This window comes from Ursus maritimus, unplaced genomic scaffold (genome assembly GCF_017311325.1).
Source record: "Ursus maritimus isolate PB19 unplaced genomic scaffold, ASM1731132v1 scaffold_13, whole genome shotgun sequence".
In the NCBI taxonomy this organism is placed as follows: domain Eukaryota; kingdom Metazoa; phylum Chordata; class Mammalia; order Carnivora; family Ursidae; genus Ursus; species Ursus maritimus.
The window spans coordinates 69,674,095-69,690,105 of record NW_024423675.1 but is presented as its reverse complement, the minus strand read 5'-3'; positions in this window follow the sequence as shown (position 1 = coordinate 69,690,105).

Here is a 16,011-nt window from a genome sequence, read left to right as displayed (position 1 = left end):
TTTTCCACTCCCTCCTTCTGTCCACAGCCTCCTCCCTCTGTCCACCTCCTCCCTCTGTCCACCTCCTCCTCCTGTCCACCTCTTCCTCCCTCTGTCCACCTCTTCCTCCCTCTGTCCACTTCTTCCTTCCTCTGTCCACCTCCTCCTTCAGTCCACCTCTTCCTCCCTCTGTCCACTTCTTCCTTCCTCTGTCCACCTCCTCATTCTGTCCACTTCTTCCTTCCTCTGTCCACCTCCTCCTTCTGTCCACTTCTTCCTTCCTCTGTCCACCTCCTCATTCTGTCCACTTCTTCCTTCCTCTGTCCACCTCCTCATTCTGTCCACTTCTTCCTTCCTCTGTCCACCTCCTCATTCTGTCCACTTCTTCCTTCCTCTGTCCACCTCCTCCCTCTGTCCACCTCCTCCTGTCCACCTCTTCCTCCCTCTGTCCACTTCTTCCTTCCTCTGTCCACCTCTTCCTTCTGACCACCACCTCCTCCCTCTGTCCACCTCTTCCTCCCTCTGTCCACCTCTTCCTCCCTCTGTCCACCTCCTCCTGTCCACCTCCTCCTCCCTCTGTCCACCTCTTCCTCCCTCTGACCACCTCCTCCTACTTCTGTCCACCTCCTTCTCCCTCTGACCACCTCTTCCTCCCTCTGTCCACCTCCTCCTCCCTCGGTCCGCCTCCTCCCTCTGTCCACCTCCTCCTCCCTCTGTCCACCTCCTCCTCCCTCTGTCCACCTCCTCCCTCTGTCTACCTCCTCCTCCCTCTGTCTACCTCCTCCTCCCTCTGTCCACCTCCTCCCTCTGTCCACCTCCTCCTCCCTCTGTCCGCCTCCTCCCTCTGTCCACCTCCTCCCTCTGTCCACCTCCTCCTCCCTCTGTCTACCTCCTCCTCCCTCTGACCACCTCCTCCTCGCTTTGATTGCCTCTTCCTCCCTTTGTCCACTCTTCCTCCCTCTGACCACCTCCTCCTCCCTCCGTCCACCTCCTCCTCCCTCTGACCACCTCCTCCTACTTCTGTCCACCTCCTCCTCCCTCTGACCACCTCCTCCTCCCTCTGTCCACCTCTTCCTCCCTCCGTCCACCTCCTCCCTCTGTCCGCCTGCTCCCCTGTCCGCCTCCTCCTCCCTCTGTCCAACTCCTCCCTCTGTCTACCTCCTCCCTGTCTGCCTCCTCCTCCCTCTGTCTACCTCCTCCTCCCTCTGTCTACCTCCTCCTCCCTCTGTCCACCTCCTCCTCCCTCTGTCCACCTCCTCCTCCCTCTGTCCACCTCCTCCCTCTGTCCACCTCCTTCCTCTGTCCGCCTCCTCCTCCATCTGTCCGCCTCCTCCTCCCTCTGTCTGCCTCCTCCTCCCTCTACCTCCTCCTCCCTCTGTCCACCTCCTCCCTCTGTCTGCCTCCTCCTCCCTCTGTCTACCTCCTCCTCCCTCTGTCTACCTCCTCCTCCCTCTGTCCACCTCCTCCCTCTGTCCACCTCCTCCCTCTGTCCACCTCTTCCTCCCTCTGTCCACTTCTTCCTTCCTCTGTCCACCTCCTCCTTCTGTCCACCTCTTCCTCCCTCTGTCCACTTCTTCCTTCCTCTGTCCACCTCTTCCTTCTGACCACTGCCTCCTCCCTCTGTCCGCCTCTTCCTCCCTCTGTCCACCTTTTCCTCCCTCTGTCCACCCCTTCCTCCCTCTGTCCACCTCCTCCTGTCCACCTCCTCCTCCCCCCTCTGTCCACCTCTTCCTCCCTCTGTCCACCTCCTCCTACCTCTGACCACCTCTTCCTCCTTCTGTCCACCTCCTCCTCCCTCTGACCACCTCCTCCCTCTGTCTACCTCCTCCTCCCTCTGTCTACCTCCTCCTCCCTCTGATCACCTCCTCCTCCCTCTGACTGCCTCTTCCTCCCTTTCTCCACTCTTCCTCCCTCTGACCACCTCCTCCTCTCTCCGTCCACCTCCTCCTCCCTCTGACCACCTCCTCCTACTTCTGTCCACCTCCTCCTCCCTCTGACCACCTCTTCCTCCCTCTGTCCACCTCCTCCTCCCTCTGACCACCTCCTCCTCCTCCATCCACCTCCTCCTCCTCCCTGTCCACCTCTCTCCTCTGTCCGCCTGCTCCCTGTCCCTCCTCCTCCCTCTGTCCAACTCCTCCCTCTGTCTACCTCCTCCCTCTGTCCACCTCCTCCTCCCTCTGTCCACCTCCTCCTCCCTCTGTCTACCTCCTCCTCCCTCTGTCTACCTCCTCCTCCCTCTGTCTACCTCCTCCTCCCTCTGTCCACCTCCTCCCTCTGTCCGCCTCCTCCTCCCTCTGTCCGCCTCCTCCTCCCTCTGTCTGCCTCCTCTCTCTGTCCACCTCCTCCCTCTGTCCGCCTCCTCCTCCCTCTGTCTACCTCCTCCTCCCTCTGTCTACCTCCTCCCTCTGTCCACCTCCTCCTCCCTCTGTCCATCTCCTCCCTCTGTCCATCTCCTCCCTCTGTCCGCCTCCTCCTCCCTCTGTCTACCTCCTCCTCCCTCTACCTCCTCCTCCCTCTGACCACCTCCTCCTCCCTCTGTCTACCTCCTCCTCCCTCTGTCCACCTCCTCCTTCTGTCCACCTCCTCCCTCTGTCCACCTCCTCCTCCCTCTGTCTGCCTCCTCCTCCCTCTGTCTACCTCCTCCTCCCTCTGACCGCCTCTTCCTCCCTCTGTCCACTCTTCCTCCCTCTAACCACCTCCTCCTCTCTCTCTCGTCCACCTCCTCCTCCCTCTGACCACCTCCTCCTACTTCTTCCACCTCCTCCTCCCTCTGACCACCTCCTCCCTCCGTCCGCCTCCTCCCTCTGTCATGCTCCTCCTCCCTCTGTCCACCTCCTCCCTCTGTCCACCTCCTCCTCCCTCTGTCCACCTCCTCCTCCCTCTGTCCGCCTCCTCCTCCCTCTGTCTGCCTCCTCCTCCCTCTGTCTACCTCCTCCTCCCTCTGTCCGCCTCCTCCTCCCTCTGTCTGCCTCCCTCTCCTCCCTCTGTCTACCTCCCTCCTCCCTCTGTCCGCCTCCTCCTCCCTCTCTCTGCCTCCTCCTCCCTCTGTCTACCTCCTCCTCCCTCTGTCCACCTTCTCCCTCTGTCTGCCTCCTCCTCCTCTGTCTGCCTCCTCCTCCCTCTACCTCCTCCCTCTGTCCACGTCCTCCTCCCTCTGTCCACCTCCTCCCTCTGTCTTCCCTCCTCCTCCCTCGACCACCTCTTCCTCCTCTCTGTCCACTTCCTCCCTCTGTCCTCCTCCCTCCCTCTGTCCACTTCCTCCCTCTGGCCACTGTCTACGCTTGCTGTGGGTGATGATGGGCTCTGGGGAGGGGAGCAGGATCTGACTGCCCACTATTATTATTCTGGACTCTCATCCTGCGAGGCTGTCCCCTAAGTGAGCCCTTGGAGCTGGTGACTGGTTGTCTGCCACGGAGATAAAGTGCCAGCGGGATGTGACCCCGTCCGGGTGCCCGCAGGGAGGCCTCCTCTGGGGTCCAGACAGGACAGTGCACGTCGGATGAAATAAATCCTCCCTTTCCTCTTTCTCAGTCATCTAAGTGAAAATAAAAGTTCCCACTTCTTCTTAGGTCAGATATTTATTTTGCACGTGGTAAATGAATCCAGCCATAGGATAACCTCATCCATCATCGACTCCTCCCACCAGCAGCCGCTTGCATTTTGCTGATTGGGACTCGCTGGTGTAGAAAGACCTTCTCAGTCTGGGTGATGGGAAGCTTATTTAAAACCTAGAACTTGCATTCTTTCTGTGAAGCAAAAGGAGTTCCAGCCAGTCTTGCTGGCTGTTTTTATAGCACTTTGTTTCCTGAGAAGACAGGAAAAGTGAGTGCTTGCTCTCCCTTCTTGGAGGCCCCTCCTCTGCCGGCCAGCTGGAGGGCTGCGGGAGAGGGCGGCACCCGCACCCGTGTCCAGGTGCTCGGAGCGAATGCGAGATCGGAGGGGGATTATGTCACTCCTTCGAAGGATGAATTCACCGTGCTTCTCCGCGTCTGACTGACAGCACCACCCAGGAGACGGAGCATATAAAGCGGCGGCGTGCTGCCGGGCGGCAGTGCGGTGCCGACCCAGCTCGGCGGCAGAGAGGACTGAGCTCCCCGCACGCCGCGCGACCGGTGCTCTGCCCTCACGGCCCCCAGCCCGGCTCTCAGCCCTCGCCACAGCTGCTCCACGTGCCGGTAAGAACTGTCAATTAGTAGAAATCATGGCATTGTACTTTAATTTTTGAAACAGCTGTTTTGATTTCTAAGAAGGAGAGGAAAGAGCCACATACATTTATAATGTAGGTGGGGGCTTGTCTCGGCTACGTCTGCACCTCTTGAGCAGAGCCGCGTGAGGAAGCCCCGGGCGTTCTGCGTGTGGGCTCGCGGAGGCTTCCTTGTTGTCGGATTCTGGGTGACTGTCACGCGTGTACACACCTGTCTGTGAGGCTGGGCATAGGCTTGTGTTTTCAGCTACAGAGTAAGAAGCTCCCACAGTAATGTTTTTGTCGTGGAGGGGACCATAGAGGGTGTCTGAGAAAGCCCTCCTGGGAAGGTGAAAACACAATCAGATTATGAGACTCCATTCAAACTGCTAATAGCTCAGAGGTGTCTTGGAGTGTTTAATGACACCCGCCAGTCGAGTAGCAGAGCGGTGCTGGGACCCTGGAATCGGCTGTGGTTGCAGCGGGGGCTGATCTGTCCAGGAAAGTCTGGCCCGGGAGGTCCCGCAGGAGAGCTGGGTGGGGGCTCCTATGCGATCGTGTCCCTCCTGAGGGAGGAACTAGAGTTTGCTCAGAAAAGTTGCTGCTTTGATGGCTGATCTAAAGGATTTTAAAAAGACCTTTTATTGCTCTAATTACATTGTGCTTCCAGAAAGTCTTTGAAAGTTTCTTTGGAAAATTAGAGCCGTGAACACACAAGGCGTGTGGAGGTCAACCGCACATTGAGGGCGGCATGTGTCCGTGTGCTCCGTACTGAGGCGTTGTATGTGATCACGGACATTCCTGGTCCTCCGTGACCCGTGAAATGAGGAGCTACCCCCTCACTCATTTGGCCAGAACGCCGACACCCGGTGACCTCTCTTCTGGGGACCAGAGGTTTTGTTTTGTTAGTAACAGAGTTCAAGTTACTCTGTCTAAGCTGACACTGGAAGCAGGCGTCCAGACCTCGGGGCGTGCATCTTGAGGAGCACCTTTGCCAGAGCCAGCTGTCACCCTCTGTCTGCAGGGACAGACAGCACACACCTGGTTGAGGGGACACAGGGAGCATTCCAGTGTGCTCACCACTGTTTACACCTGAGACCACTTGCAGGAGCTCACTGAGCGCCCGGTGTGTTCTGAGTTCTAGGGGTGCTTCCTCGTGACCTCTGTCCTTCGAGAACCAGGTGCGCATCCCTGCTTTGTGGAAAGCCCAGAGAGAGACGGTCTGGGGACAGCAGCGGTGCGATCAGCAGCACCTGGGCTTGCGTGCTGCGTGCACCCTTTCCGAGCGACTCGCTTAGCTCCTCCTCGCAGTGACCCTACCGGTGGTGCTTTACTGCTCTCCTCTGGGCAGGTGACCAAACTGAGGTGGGAGGTTGAGCACAGGCGCCGCTGGGGCCGCTGCCTCGCAATGCGCCACTGGCTAGACAACCGGGCCGCGGCCTTGCTCGTGGAGAGGTTGCATGCAGCCGAGGTCCAGACTCCGGAGGAGCCCGCGAGGCCTGCAGAGCAGACTCTGCTCCTGGGGAGCACTCCTCCCCTCCCAGGAACATGACTGCTTCGGTTCAGATCCTTCTGGAGACGGACACTGCTTGGCTCTCTCAGCCCTGAGCTGCTCACGAGCTTGCTATCCTCTAGGGAGGTTGGGTCTCAGCCCCGCTCGGATCCGGAGCAGGAAGCCACTGCGCGGAGGGACCTCCGTGCCCACATGTGCGCGCGCGGATACTGCCCACGCGGGATGCTGGAGCTGGAGCGCCAAGGCGGAGCAGGAGTTAAGGCGGAGCAGGCTTCTGTCAGGTCTCCGAGTTCTGGCCAGCGTCTGCTGGCGAACCAGGCCAGCTGAGAATCCTCAAGAATGGAAAAACAGGCCTGCAGGAAAATAGAGCAGCCGAGTAAAAGTGATGGCTAAGTAGAATGCTATGTTTTTGTGGTTATGATACACCAAATTAAATTTACTTCTCCTGCGAGTTAGTATTTATTCTGTTTAAGTTAGGCACAACTTTGTTTTCCTTAGCTATTTACTCAAAAACGTCTTCGTAGATGATTTTCTAAATAATGCTGATACTTTTCTAAATTCATGCTTCCTGGGTTTAAGTCTTGGCAGCGCTTCTCACCGGCAGCGTTGCTCTGGGCAAGCACTTAACTCTCCTGGTTCTTCATTTACCATCTGTAGAATGGGCATGATAATAATAGTATTTGCCTCCTAGGTCATTATGAGGATCAAATAATGTGACCATTGAGATGTGATTAGCACAGTGCTTGTCGACACATGCCAGTCCAATAAAAACCAGCCACGGTTAGCGCCCCCTTGAAAGCTCATTTCCTATCCAGCGTTTACTTCCCACAAATCCGCTTTGTTTTTGACTCTGATACATAAACTGTTCCTGTGAGTGAAAATTCGGCCGACACGAAAGTGGCTGCTGTGTGTGCCTGCGTAACCGGGTCTGATTCCTCCGTAGGGTTCGGCCGCGGACGCCAGGATTTCTGGGCTAATGCTGCTGGCGCTCTGGGCTCGTCCGGCGCTCGAGGTGAGTGTGGACAGCTGTCTCCGGTCGTGCGGGGCTGTCGGGCCCACAGGTGACGTGCCTGCCATTCCTGAGAAGGTCGAACTTCCTCTTCACCAAATATTTACTTACTTCTGACTCTGCATAATAGGAAATTACTTACATTTGGAAAATCTAGGTATTAGAGAAAAATACTCTTTCACCAGAACACGACGTTTGCTGTGCACATCTAGCCTTTTTCCCAGATGCTGAATTTGTACCTGGTGCTTTAGAACTTGTTCTTCCCACTTTTCCCTACTTGAAAATATATCATAAATACTTTCCCGTGTGTTTATTTTCACACAACATGTTTTTAAGGACTGTGTAATATTCCACCACAAGATAACCTGATATTTTTTAGACCAATCTCCATCTACATCATTGGTTTATTATCATGAGTATAAATGATGCTACCAGGAATCCTGCTGTGACTAAATCTCTACTAGTACTTGTGATTATATCCTTAGAAAGAGGCACAAAAGCAAAATTGCTAGTCACAGGTTTTCGTTATTTTAAGGATTTTTGATATATTGCCAAATGGCTCTATCAAAGGTGGTAGAACTCACCCGTGGATCAGCAACACTGTGAATATGATGTTTGAACTTGCCATGTAGGAGATGGAAGGCTATGCTTCGTTTAAAATTTCTGTTCAGCTAAATTATTTTGAATTATTTAACTTGTTATATTTGGGACGGTCTGATTACTTTTCTTTCCAGTCATTCAGAGGGTGACTTAAAACCATTGATTTGCAGACAGACCACCACTGTCTCTAGAGCCTTACCTGGAGTGTTCAGTAAGACCCGCAGAATATACTTCTGCAAAATAAAGAGATACAATGTAACTTGTGTAAGTGATCACAGGAAAGCAACATGTATGCGTCCATAGCAAGGACAAAGGCCCATTTCCTCTGCAGGAGTATTTTCCGGGAGATCAAATGATAGAGAGGGGCCTCACCTAAGCCTCGCATCTGGGTGGGAGAGCAGGGGCAGATTCTGGAAGGTGTCAGAGCCAGCGGGCAGTGCTTCCTCCCAAGAGCGTCTGGCTGCGGAGGCGCCAGCTGATCTAGACGATGTGCTCAGTTTACCTTCTGGCTCACGCTCCTGCTCAGCCAGGATGGAATCGAGTTCTGTGAACCAGCAGCTGTCTCCAGGGCCCCACTTTGGGAAGCAGCCGGAGAGAGAGGATAGGCTTCACATGAAAGCTGCCATTAGCACCCGATGGAAAGGGAGGGCCGAGGGACACCGAGGCCTCACTGACTCAGGGGCACGTGCAATCACGATTGCTCCCCACATGTAAAATCCCCTAGCTCGTGCTCACCCTGCCTGCTGGTAACTCTCCTCTCTGTCCTGCTGGCAGGGTGGCAGGGCGAGGACGACCTTTCGACCTTTTCAGCATCAGCAACATAAACCGGAAGACCATCGGGGCCAAGCAGTTCGGGGCCTGACCAGCGTGCCTGCCTATCGCCGTCCGCTTGACTACATCCGCCGGTGAGCGCAGATTACCTCAACAGATCGCCAAGACCGTGCGGCAAGGAGGAGGCTTCTTTCTCGCGCCAGCCTGAGCAGGACCCCAAGTCCGGGCACGCTCCTGGCTCTGGAGGGCCCAGGAGCCTCCAGAGGCAATCGAAATTGTCTCCAACGGCCCAGCAGACACGCTGGACCTTACCTACTGGATAGAGCCGGCACGTCATCTCCCTGGAGGCGTGGGCCTGGCTGACTCCAGTGGAAGAAACGTGACGTGCAGGTCACGGGACACCAGCTTAGCGTGGGCTGTGACCTCATCGACAGCTTCACACTGGACGAGCCTTTCTATGAAGCAGCTCGGACAGAAAGAGAGGATGTATGTGGCCAAGGGCTCTCTGGAGAAAGTCACTTCAGGTGCGGCAGGCGGGGGTCGCGGCCGACAGCGTGAGGCAGGGGAGTGGAGCTGGGAGCTGACCAGCAAAGGCCTCTCTTAACGGGATGCCGGTGCTGGAGCAGTCGAGCCCGCGCTCGAGAGCACACACCACCCTGTGCAGCGCACAGGACATGCACAACAAGCATCACACGTGCATAGCACGCGCGTGCACACATGTGCACACTCGCACACACATACACACACTGTATGCATGCACATGTGACACCACTGCACACATACCTATGCACACGTGCGATGCCTCACACACCTGTCTCAACCACAGATGAGCAGAGCATGTTGTCTAGTGTGCTTTCTTTTTGTAGCGGTCACTGCTTTTCCAGACTGAAACGGTTCAATGACCAGGGCATCCGCCCCCTCCGAGTTCTAGCGCCCAGGGTCCGGCGTGGAACCCACTGCCCACTCTCCTTTAGTACTGAGATGCTAGGAGAGCAGATTAACAGCCATGCTTGTTAAAAGGGCTATTGATTTATGAAGAGAGCTCCATGTTCATCTTAAACACATCCATGTTGAAATAGTTTTGGGAAGATCTTTCCAAAACCACAGTGTTAGAACCCGAGTGGAGTCAGTGCGTCTCCTCCAGATCTCTGCCTTCTTTGGAAATCAGCGTGCATTTAAATTCAGTTATTTGAGTAGAAGGCTGGAGTCCTCACTGGTCGCTGAACTCAGCTCTGGTGGCCGTCCGGGGAAGCTCCTGGCCGTGCAGGCTGCTGACCGCTCACGGTGAGAAGGCACTCTCGCCTTTGGGAGCCCGTGCTGTGATTAGGCCTCGGGCACTTCAGACTGTTAGGCCAGATGCCAGGAAAATGAGCCCAGGCGTCCGACTTGACTCAGACGTGCTCTGAAGACAGAATTAGCGCCACGTGTCTTGGGGCCACCCTCACTTCTCGTATGTGAGATCCCGGTCTACGCCACGCAGGAGGACCCCGATAATGAGGCTCAGCCTGAAGTGTAAGTCGTGGAAGGAAGTGTTCTTACTGTTTAAAGAACACATCTTGTATTTTTAAATGTCACTTGACTTGCTCTCAGAGCGTTGGATTTTTATCCTGCTCTGTTTCTCTCCTCGTATTTCAGGGTTTGCTGCAAACGCTCTACTTGTTCGAGAACTCAGTGGAAGATGTTCTGAGCAAGAAGGTTGTCAGCAAGTCAGGGAGGTAGGTGCTTTTGAGCAACGTATTTCATGTTTCCTTTCTTGTCTTGACGGATTTCTACTATGATGTGTGTGCATGTCTGTGAGTGTGCATGTACACACGTGTGCGTGTGAGTGCGAATGTGCGAATGTGTGTGCAGCACGTGGTGTATATGGGGAGCGCTAGCGAGATTTAGAAAAGACTATTCTATTAAGTGTCATTTATTATCTTTGAGTGGGTTTGCTGGTCAACTTAGACATGTTGACATCTGAAAATGATAACCTGCTTGAAAGATTAATTTTGAATATATTTTAATAATCCAGAATAATCCATTTACAGCCAAAATTAACCCCTGCATTTTTAACGTGAATACAGCCAATTTTCCAGTCTGTTAATGTGCGAAGATCATCTCTAGCTCACACACAGATATCTGCCTGACAGGTTTCGGGGGTTTTCTCATGCTCCTCACAGCTGTTGAAGCAGCTATGAAGACATCTGGGCTGTTGGAACCACAACGGACGGTGCAGCGTTGCCTGCTCAGCGCTTTTCGCGTTTACCTGCAGCGCGTAATCTGACACGTTCTTGATGCACTTTATGAAGCTCAGTTTGCTGGGCCCTTTACACTCTCGTGCCGGTGAATCCTCAGAATGCCTTCGGGATGGGCCCGCTTTATGCTCAGTAAGCAGCTGAGGCTCGGTCCACGGCTGCCGCGCGTGTGGCTACCTGCGAGGCTGGCGCCCACCTGTCTCCCAGCGGGTCTCCTTCTGTGAGCTGCTGTCACTGGGCCGTGTTCGTCAGCTCTAGAGTCTGACACATGGAACCGGCGTGTGCAGAGCATGGAGGATGTGAGGTCTATGAAGTCTCCGGTGGCTCTGGGGCCCGCACTCCCGAGCCAGGAGGCGAACTCGCCGCGGAGAGAGGGACCCCGCGTGTCTGCCCTGCGCATTGGGCGCGCCGTGCGGCGCCGAGGTCACCATGGAGCTTGTGCCCCTGTCCATCTGCAGTCTTCCACGGTCAGCCAGACAAGCACTGGGCAGGAAAGGAATTTGGATAGTGATTTTTAGCCAGATGGTGGGGTGGAGAGAAGTTCCTAGAGCCTGTCCCGGGTCACACAGGCCACAAGAGCCCCTCGCTTTGCAGTAGCTGCTGGGGCTGCGACCTCACCCCGTGTCTCCAGCCCGGCTAACAGGCCAGCTGCTGATCCCGTGACTTAAGCCACTTCTGCCTTCCTTTTGGGGGAATGTAGTCTTTATTTTTAATTTTTAATTTTTTGAGATTTTATTTATTTATTTATTTGACACAGAGAGAGAGAGAAGAGAAGGCAGCGAGAGAGGGAACACAAGAGGGGAGTGGAGAGGAGAGAGGGCTCCAGCGAGGAGCCTGATGTGGGGCTCGATCCCAGAACGCCGGGATCACTCCCTGAGCCGGCAGAGGTTTAATGATTGAGCCCCGCAGGCGCCCGAAATGTAGTCTTTAAAAAGCAAAAAGTTCAGTAAAGGCTAGGATAGTAATGGACATCTGACACTAACCTCTGGGAAGGTTCCACAGACACAGAGAAAGCAGAGAGTGGCTCTCGGTGCCCTGACCCGAGGGGGCTGTGCTTGTGTTCTGAGGAAAGCTGAGCGCCATTCCAGGGTGCGAGCTCGCGGGGAGCAGGAGACCACTTCACCTCGATAGCAGGAGAAGGGGACTCCAGTCTGGGTCCCAGGTCTAACCACAGGGGGACCCTGCCGGCACGTCTGTGCTCTATCAGAGGGCGACGACACCGTGACTGTGGGGTATCCCGTTCTGAGGAGGTGTTCCGGGCTCATCGAATCCGGCGGTGGTGGGCCGCGAGGGCATGTTCCTGGGTGCAGTGTTTTAATCTGATACCTGTGTGCAGTGGCTGAGCGTGTACTGTTTGTGGGTCGACCCCTCCAACCAGCAAGGCAGGGAGCTCCCCAGATCCAGTGCTGCGATGTGCAGGATTTATGACCGAGGAATAAAACCTCAACAGCAGGAGCCCCGATGGAATGATGGTGGTTCGCAGGCGTAATCTCGGCAGTGAGACGTTGGGTGAGACACAGGCGTCTTCTCCCGTGGCAGTCACGTGGGTGGGACGTCGGCCCCGTTAGGACCACCGGCTCCCACGGGGTCCCTTCTCTGGACTGGCCCAAGTCCGTTCGGTTTGTGTCCTAGCCCATCCCGTGGCGGGACCCCAGAGGGTTTGTGCGGCTTCAGGGGCTTTGAGGGGAATCCCTGGTCAAGCGCTGGGGGTCTGCCCTTCCCCAGGGGGATGCCGCAGGGCGGCGAAGAGAGGACGGAAGTGCGAGGGGAGGGCCGGTGAGGTCGGACCAAGCTCTGATCAGTGTGAGGACTGCTGAATCCTCCTGAGCGGAGCCAAAACCCAAAATAAAGGGTGTTTGGAATAGAAAATGGGCAAGCAACACAGCTGGGGAGGCCGGTTTCTCGAGAACACATGGTCGAGGAGAGCGATCCGGTGGGGATGGAAGAAAGGGTTGTCACAGGAGATTGCCTCCTTCGGCAGAGCCCTCACAGGCAGAGCTGCGCTGTCTTGTGGCGCGGACGGTCTCAGGCTTCTGCCTTCATCACTGCCCTGTTGTTGAGCACCCTGCTGCGGCCGGCGGCTGTCCATGGCGCTGTTGGCAGGTGTGTCACCAAGTGGGCAGTGGCTTGTTTACCAGCAGGGCCGTGATGGCGTGGTGCTGTCACTGCGCGCCTTCGTTTCGGGTGGACTCTCGCCGCGTGGCGTGGGCCCGGACTCTCCGTGCACCACCTCACGTGGCCAGGCCGCGTCACCTCGGCTCCTTTGCTTCCTGCAGCTGAAGCCCATGCCATCAGCGAGACCACAGAGCGCTGCACCTGAAGCCGCAGGTGGCCCCCCGAGTGCAGCGGGCCCAGGTGCGCCCAGACCGGAGGTGTGTGTGGCGCTCCTGTGAGGAGCTGGCACCATGATCACTGAGCTGCTTCGGAGCGCTGCGTCATGGTCAACCAGCTGCACGAGAACCTGCGGACAGTGGTGGGTGCCGCCGCCGCTCCCGCGAGGCGGCGCGGCAGGGAGACGGGAGCAGGTGGGGCGGGACTCTAGTCGGAGGCCACGGGCTCCATGCACTCAGGACTGGTTCACCCACCGGCTCATGTCCCCAGCAGATAGCAGCTTCTGAGGGAGAGGAGCGCTTTTGTGGAGAGGATGGGTGAGGCGAGGCTGGCCTGGGAGCTCTGGGAGGTGAGGACACGGGCAGGATGAACAGCCAGGTCCCCAGCACTTTGGGGGAGGAAGCAGTGTCCCTGAGACAGGAGCAAGCTTCCCTGCGACACGCCTCCGCTGGCTCAGGGGACGGGCAGGGAGAGAGACACGGGAGGACAGGCCTGAGGGTCTGCAGGTCTGGGGTGTCCTCCCTCCTGCGGCCGGGCAGGAGCGCTCAGCGGGGGTCGCCCCTTCCCACCCTCTGCCCCAAGGAAGGGCCCGGGCCATGTTCTGACTGTGGCCCAGGATGGGTGGACCAGCATTTCCACTCCGTGGAGAGGTAGGCAGTGGGCACAGCTAGGCAGCTCATGGCAAAGGCTGCGTGCCTTCCTCAACAGCACTGTTCTGTGTGCATTTTGGGGCAAGAGAGGACCCGTGCCTTTCTTGTGATTCTCACAGGGCCTGTGACCCCCCCAGAAGGGAGAGGAGGAGCCACAGCGCAGCGGGAGGAGCGCTCACCGTCGGGGTGGCCGTGCATTTCACTTCTTTGATTTTGTTTAAAACCTGATAGCTTTTCCTCCAGCCTGTAACCCCAAGACAGCAAGAATTAGGTGTGTGCGTGTCCTTGCCATCACGTTCTCAGAAGGTGCCTGTGGTCTTTGCAAGAATGGGTGAATTACAAACTGGGCATTAGTTTTCAGTGGCGCTTGGCCAGGAGGGTCCTTCTCCATCCAGCACCAGCCCGCCGCTGGGCTCCGAGGGCTGGAGCCCTGGGCCTGCCGGGCAGTCAGAGGCGTGAGCCTCCAGCTGGCTGTCAGCCGGGCGCTGAGGCGCAAGTGCAGCGAGAACAGTGGCGGCAGGCTGACCTTGCTTGGGGAGGTTTCACATCGCGGATCCGACTCTCTGAGGGGTTGTGGCGCCCACGCAGAGCCTTCTGCACAGCTGGCGGCTCTAGTCGCAGCGGGCGCTCTCCGGTCAGGAGGCGCGATCTTTCTCGGCCGTGAGATGATGAGCGGTATGTTGTATTCGTTGACACTGAGATGTTTCCCTCAACCTTCCAGTCCAACGATAACCAGTTTCTCTGGGAGCTCATCGGCGGCCCGCCTAAGGCGAGAACATGTCCGCTTGCTGGCAAGCGGCGGCCGCTTCTTCAGCGGAAAATGAGGCGTGGGTGGTGGACAGCTGCACCAAGTGTACCTGCCGGAGGTGAGGCGTGGGGACACTCCTCCCGTCGGGGAGCACTGCGGTGGCCGCATCCCCAGTCTTCCTGGCGAGCCGCGGGCATGTGCAGCACGTCCGGGAGACCCGGGAGGATGGGGGTGAGCGGTGTTGACCGTAAGTAAGGCTCCAGCCAACCCACTGCTCTGCACAAAAGAAACGGAGCTCAGGAGGAGAATGACTGTCCCAAGGGAGGTGGGAGGCGGCCGGGGTGGAGCTGGCCAGTGCGTGTAACTCCAGGCAGCTCCGCGGGGCCTGGGGGGTGCAGGTCGCTGCCCGCACGGTGATCGTAGAACTTGCCAGCCCTCCCCTGGGGTAGCCCTACCCGTCTCCACGATAGGCGGCTCAGGGTCCTGCGTTGCACTGGAACCTGGGCCTCCTGCCTGTTGTGTGCAGACGGCCTGTCTTTATTTCTGTTTGTCTGTGACGGCGCAGGGTCTGTGGCACCTGGATGGGCACAGCCGTCCCCCAGACCCTTCCCATCCAGCCCTCGCACCGATGTTCGTTCTTTTAAATGCATGTTACATGAACCCCTTTCTCTGCTTGCAGAAATTTAAAACCGTTTGCCACCAAATCACCTGTCCCCCGGCGACCTGCGCCAACCCGTCCTTTGTGGAAGGAGAGTGCTGCCCGTCCTGCTTCCACTGTAAGTGCGCGGAGCTCGGGTGCTGGCTGGGCCCGTTCATCGCTGTGCCTGTTTTGTTACTCTGTCTGCTGACCGCAGCCTTACACTGTGAGCAGGGTGGAGGAGAGGGGGTGCAGGGGCGCCTCACCCTGAGGCAGTCCACACCTTCACGCTGCCACACTGACCTGGAGTCTGAACGTGCCCTCTGGAAGTTCAGGCTCCTGTCCTGTCACCTCTGGGGGTGAGGAGGCCGGGCTCACGGCAGCGCAAAGGGCAGAGCGCTGACTTAGGGGCCCTCAGGAGTGCTGGCAGCACTGAGACTTGGCGGCCCAAGTGTTAGGGCAGCCAGTAACCCTGGAAGTACACCCGCAGGTAAGGAGCAGTGGGAACAAAGCCCATCAGAGCAGCACCTCCAATGCACTGGCCAGTCTAACAAAGATGGTGTCCCCAGGAGAGACACTGAGGGCGGGAGGGCCTCTGCACTTACGCCACACGGGCTCCCCAGGCGTCGGGTGAAGCCTAAAGCATCCGAGGTTCAGGCTCCTGGCCCCTTGAGCTCCGGGTAGACGGGGCTAGTGGGATGACTAGGAGTCCTACACCCAGGCTCCTGGCGTGCGGTTCCCGGTCCTGCATGGATTGCGCCCTCGTGCGCTTCCCTGGGGACGCACTTGCCGGATGCTCCCGCCCAGGCTCGCGCCCGGTGTCCCAGCTGGGGTCTCACGCTGCAGCCCACGTGCCGCCCCGCTCCACTGCCCGCTGCGCTCTGCCGGCTGGGTTCCCTCGAGTTACTCCTGCGGCGCCCCTCTCTCCCCTCCCGTGGCAGCAGCCGCCACTCCGGTGGCGTCTGTGGTTCCTCCTCCCCTGCCTGGTCTGGAGGCCTCAGGAGGAGTCATGGGCTGGGGGACGCGCTGCAGGCTTTCCACACGCCCTCTGGACCAGGCTGAGAATGGCTCTGGGATGAGCTCAAGCTCTGCCACTCTGCATGTTTTGGGCAAATATACTCTTCTGGGACTCAGATTCACACTTATCTGTAAAATAGGAGGTGATTATGCCCTACACTAAAGGGTTAGTTTTATGATTAAACGTGGATAATATTAAGAGTAGACGCCCGACGGCCACGAAGGCGGCCTTTAAGAGCTGGATGCGGCGGCGTCCCGACCCCCGAGGGCAGGGCCTACGCCGAATCCGCAATGGTTGTTGAGAGCAGTCTCCGCGACCTCATTCTCGTCTGGCTT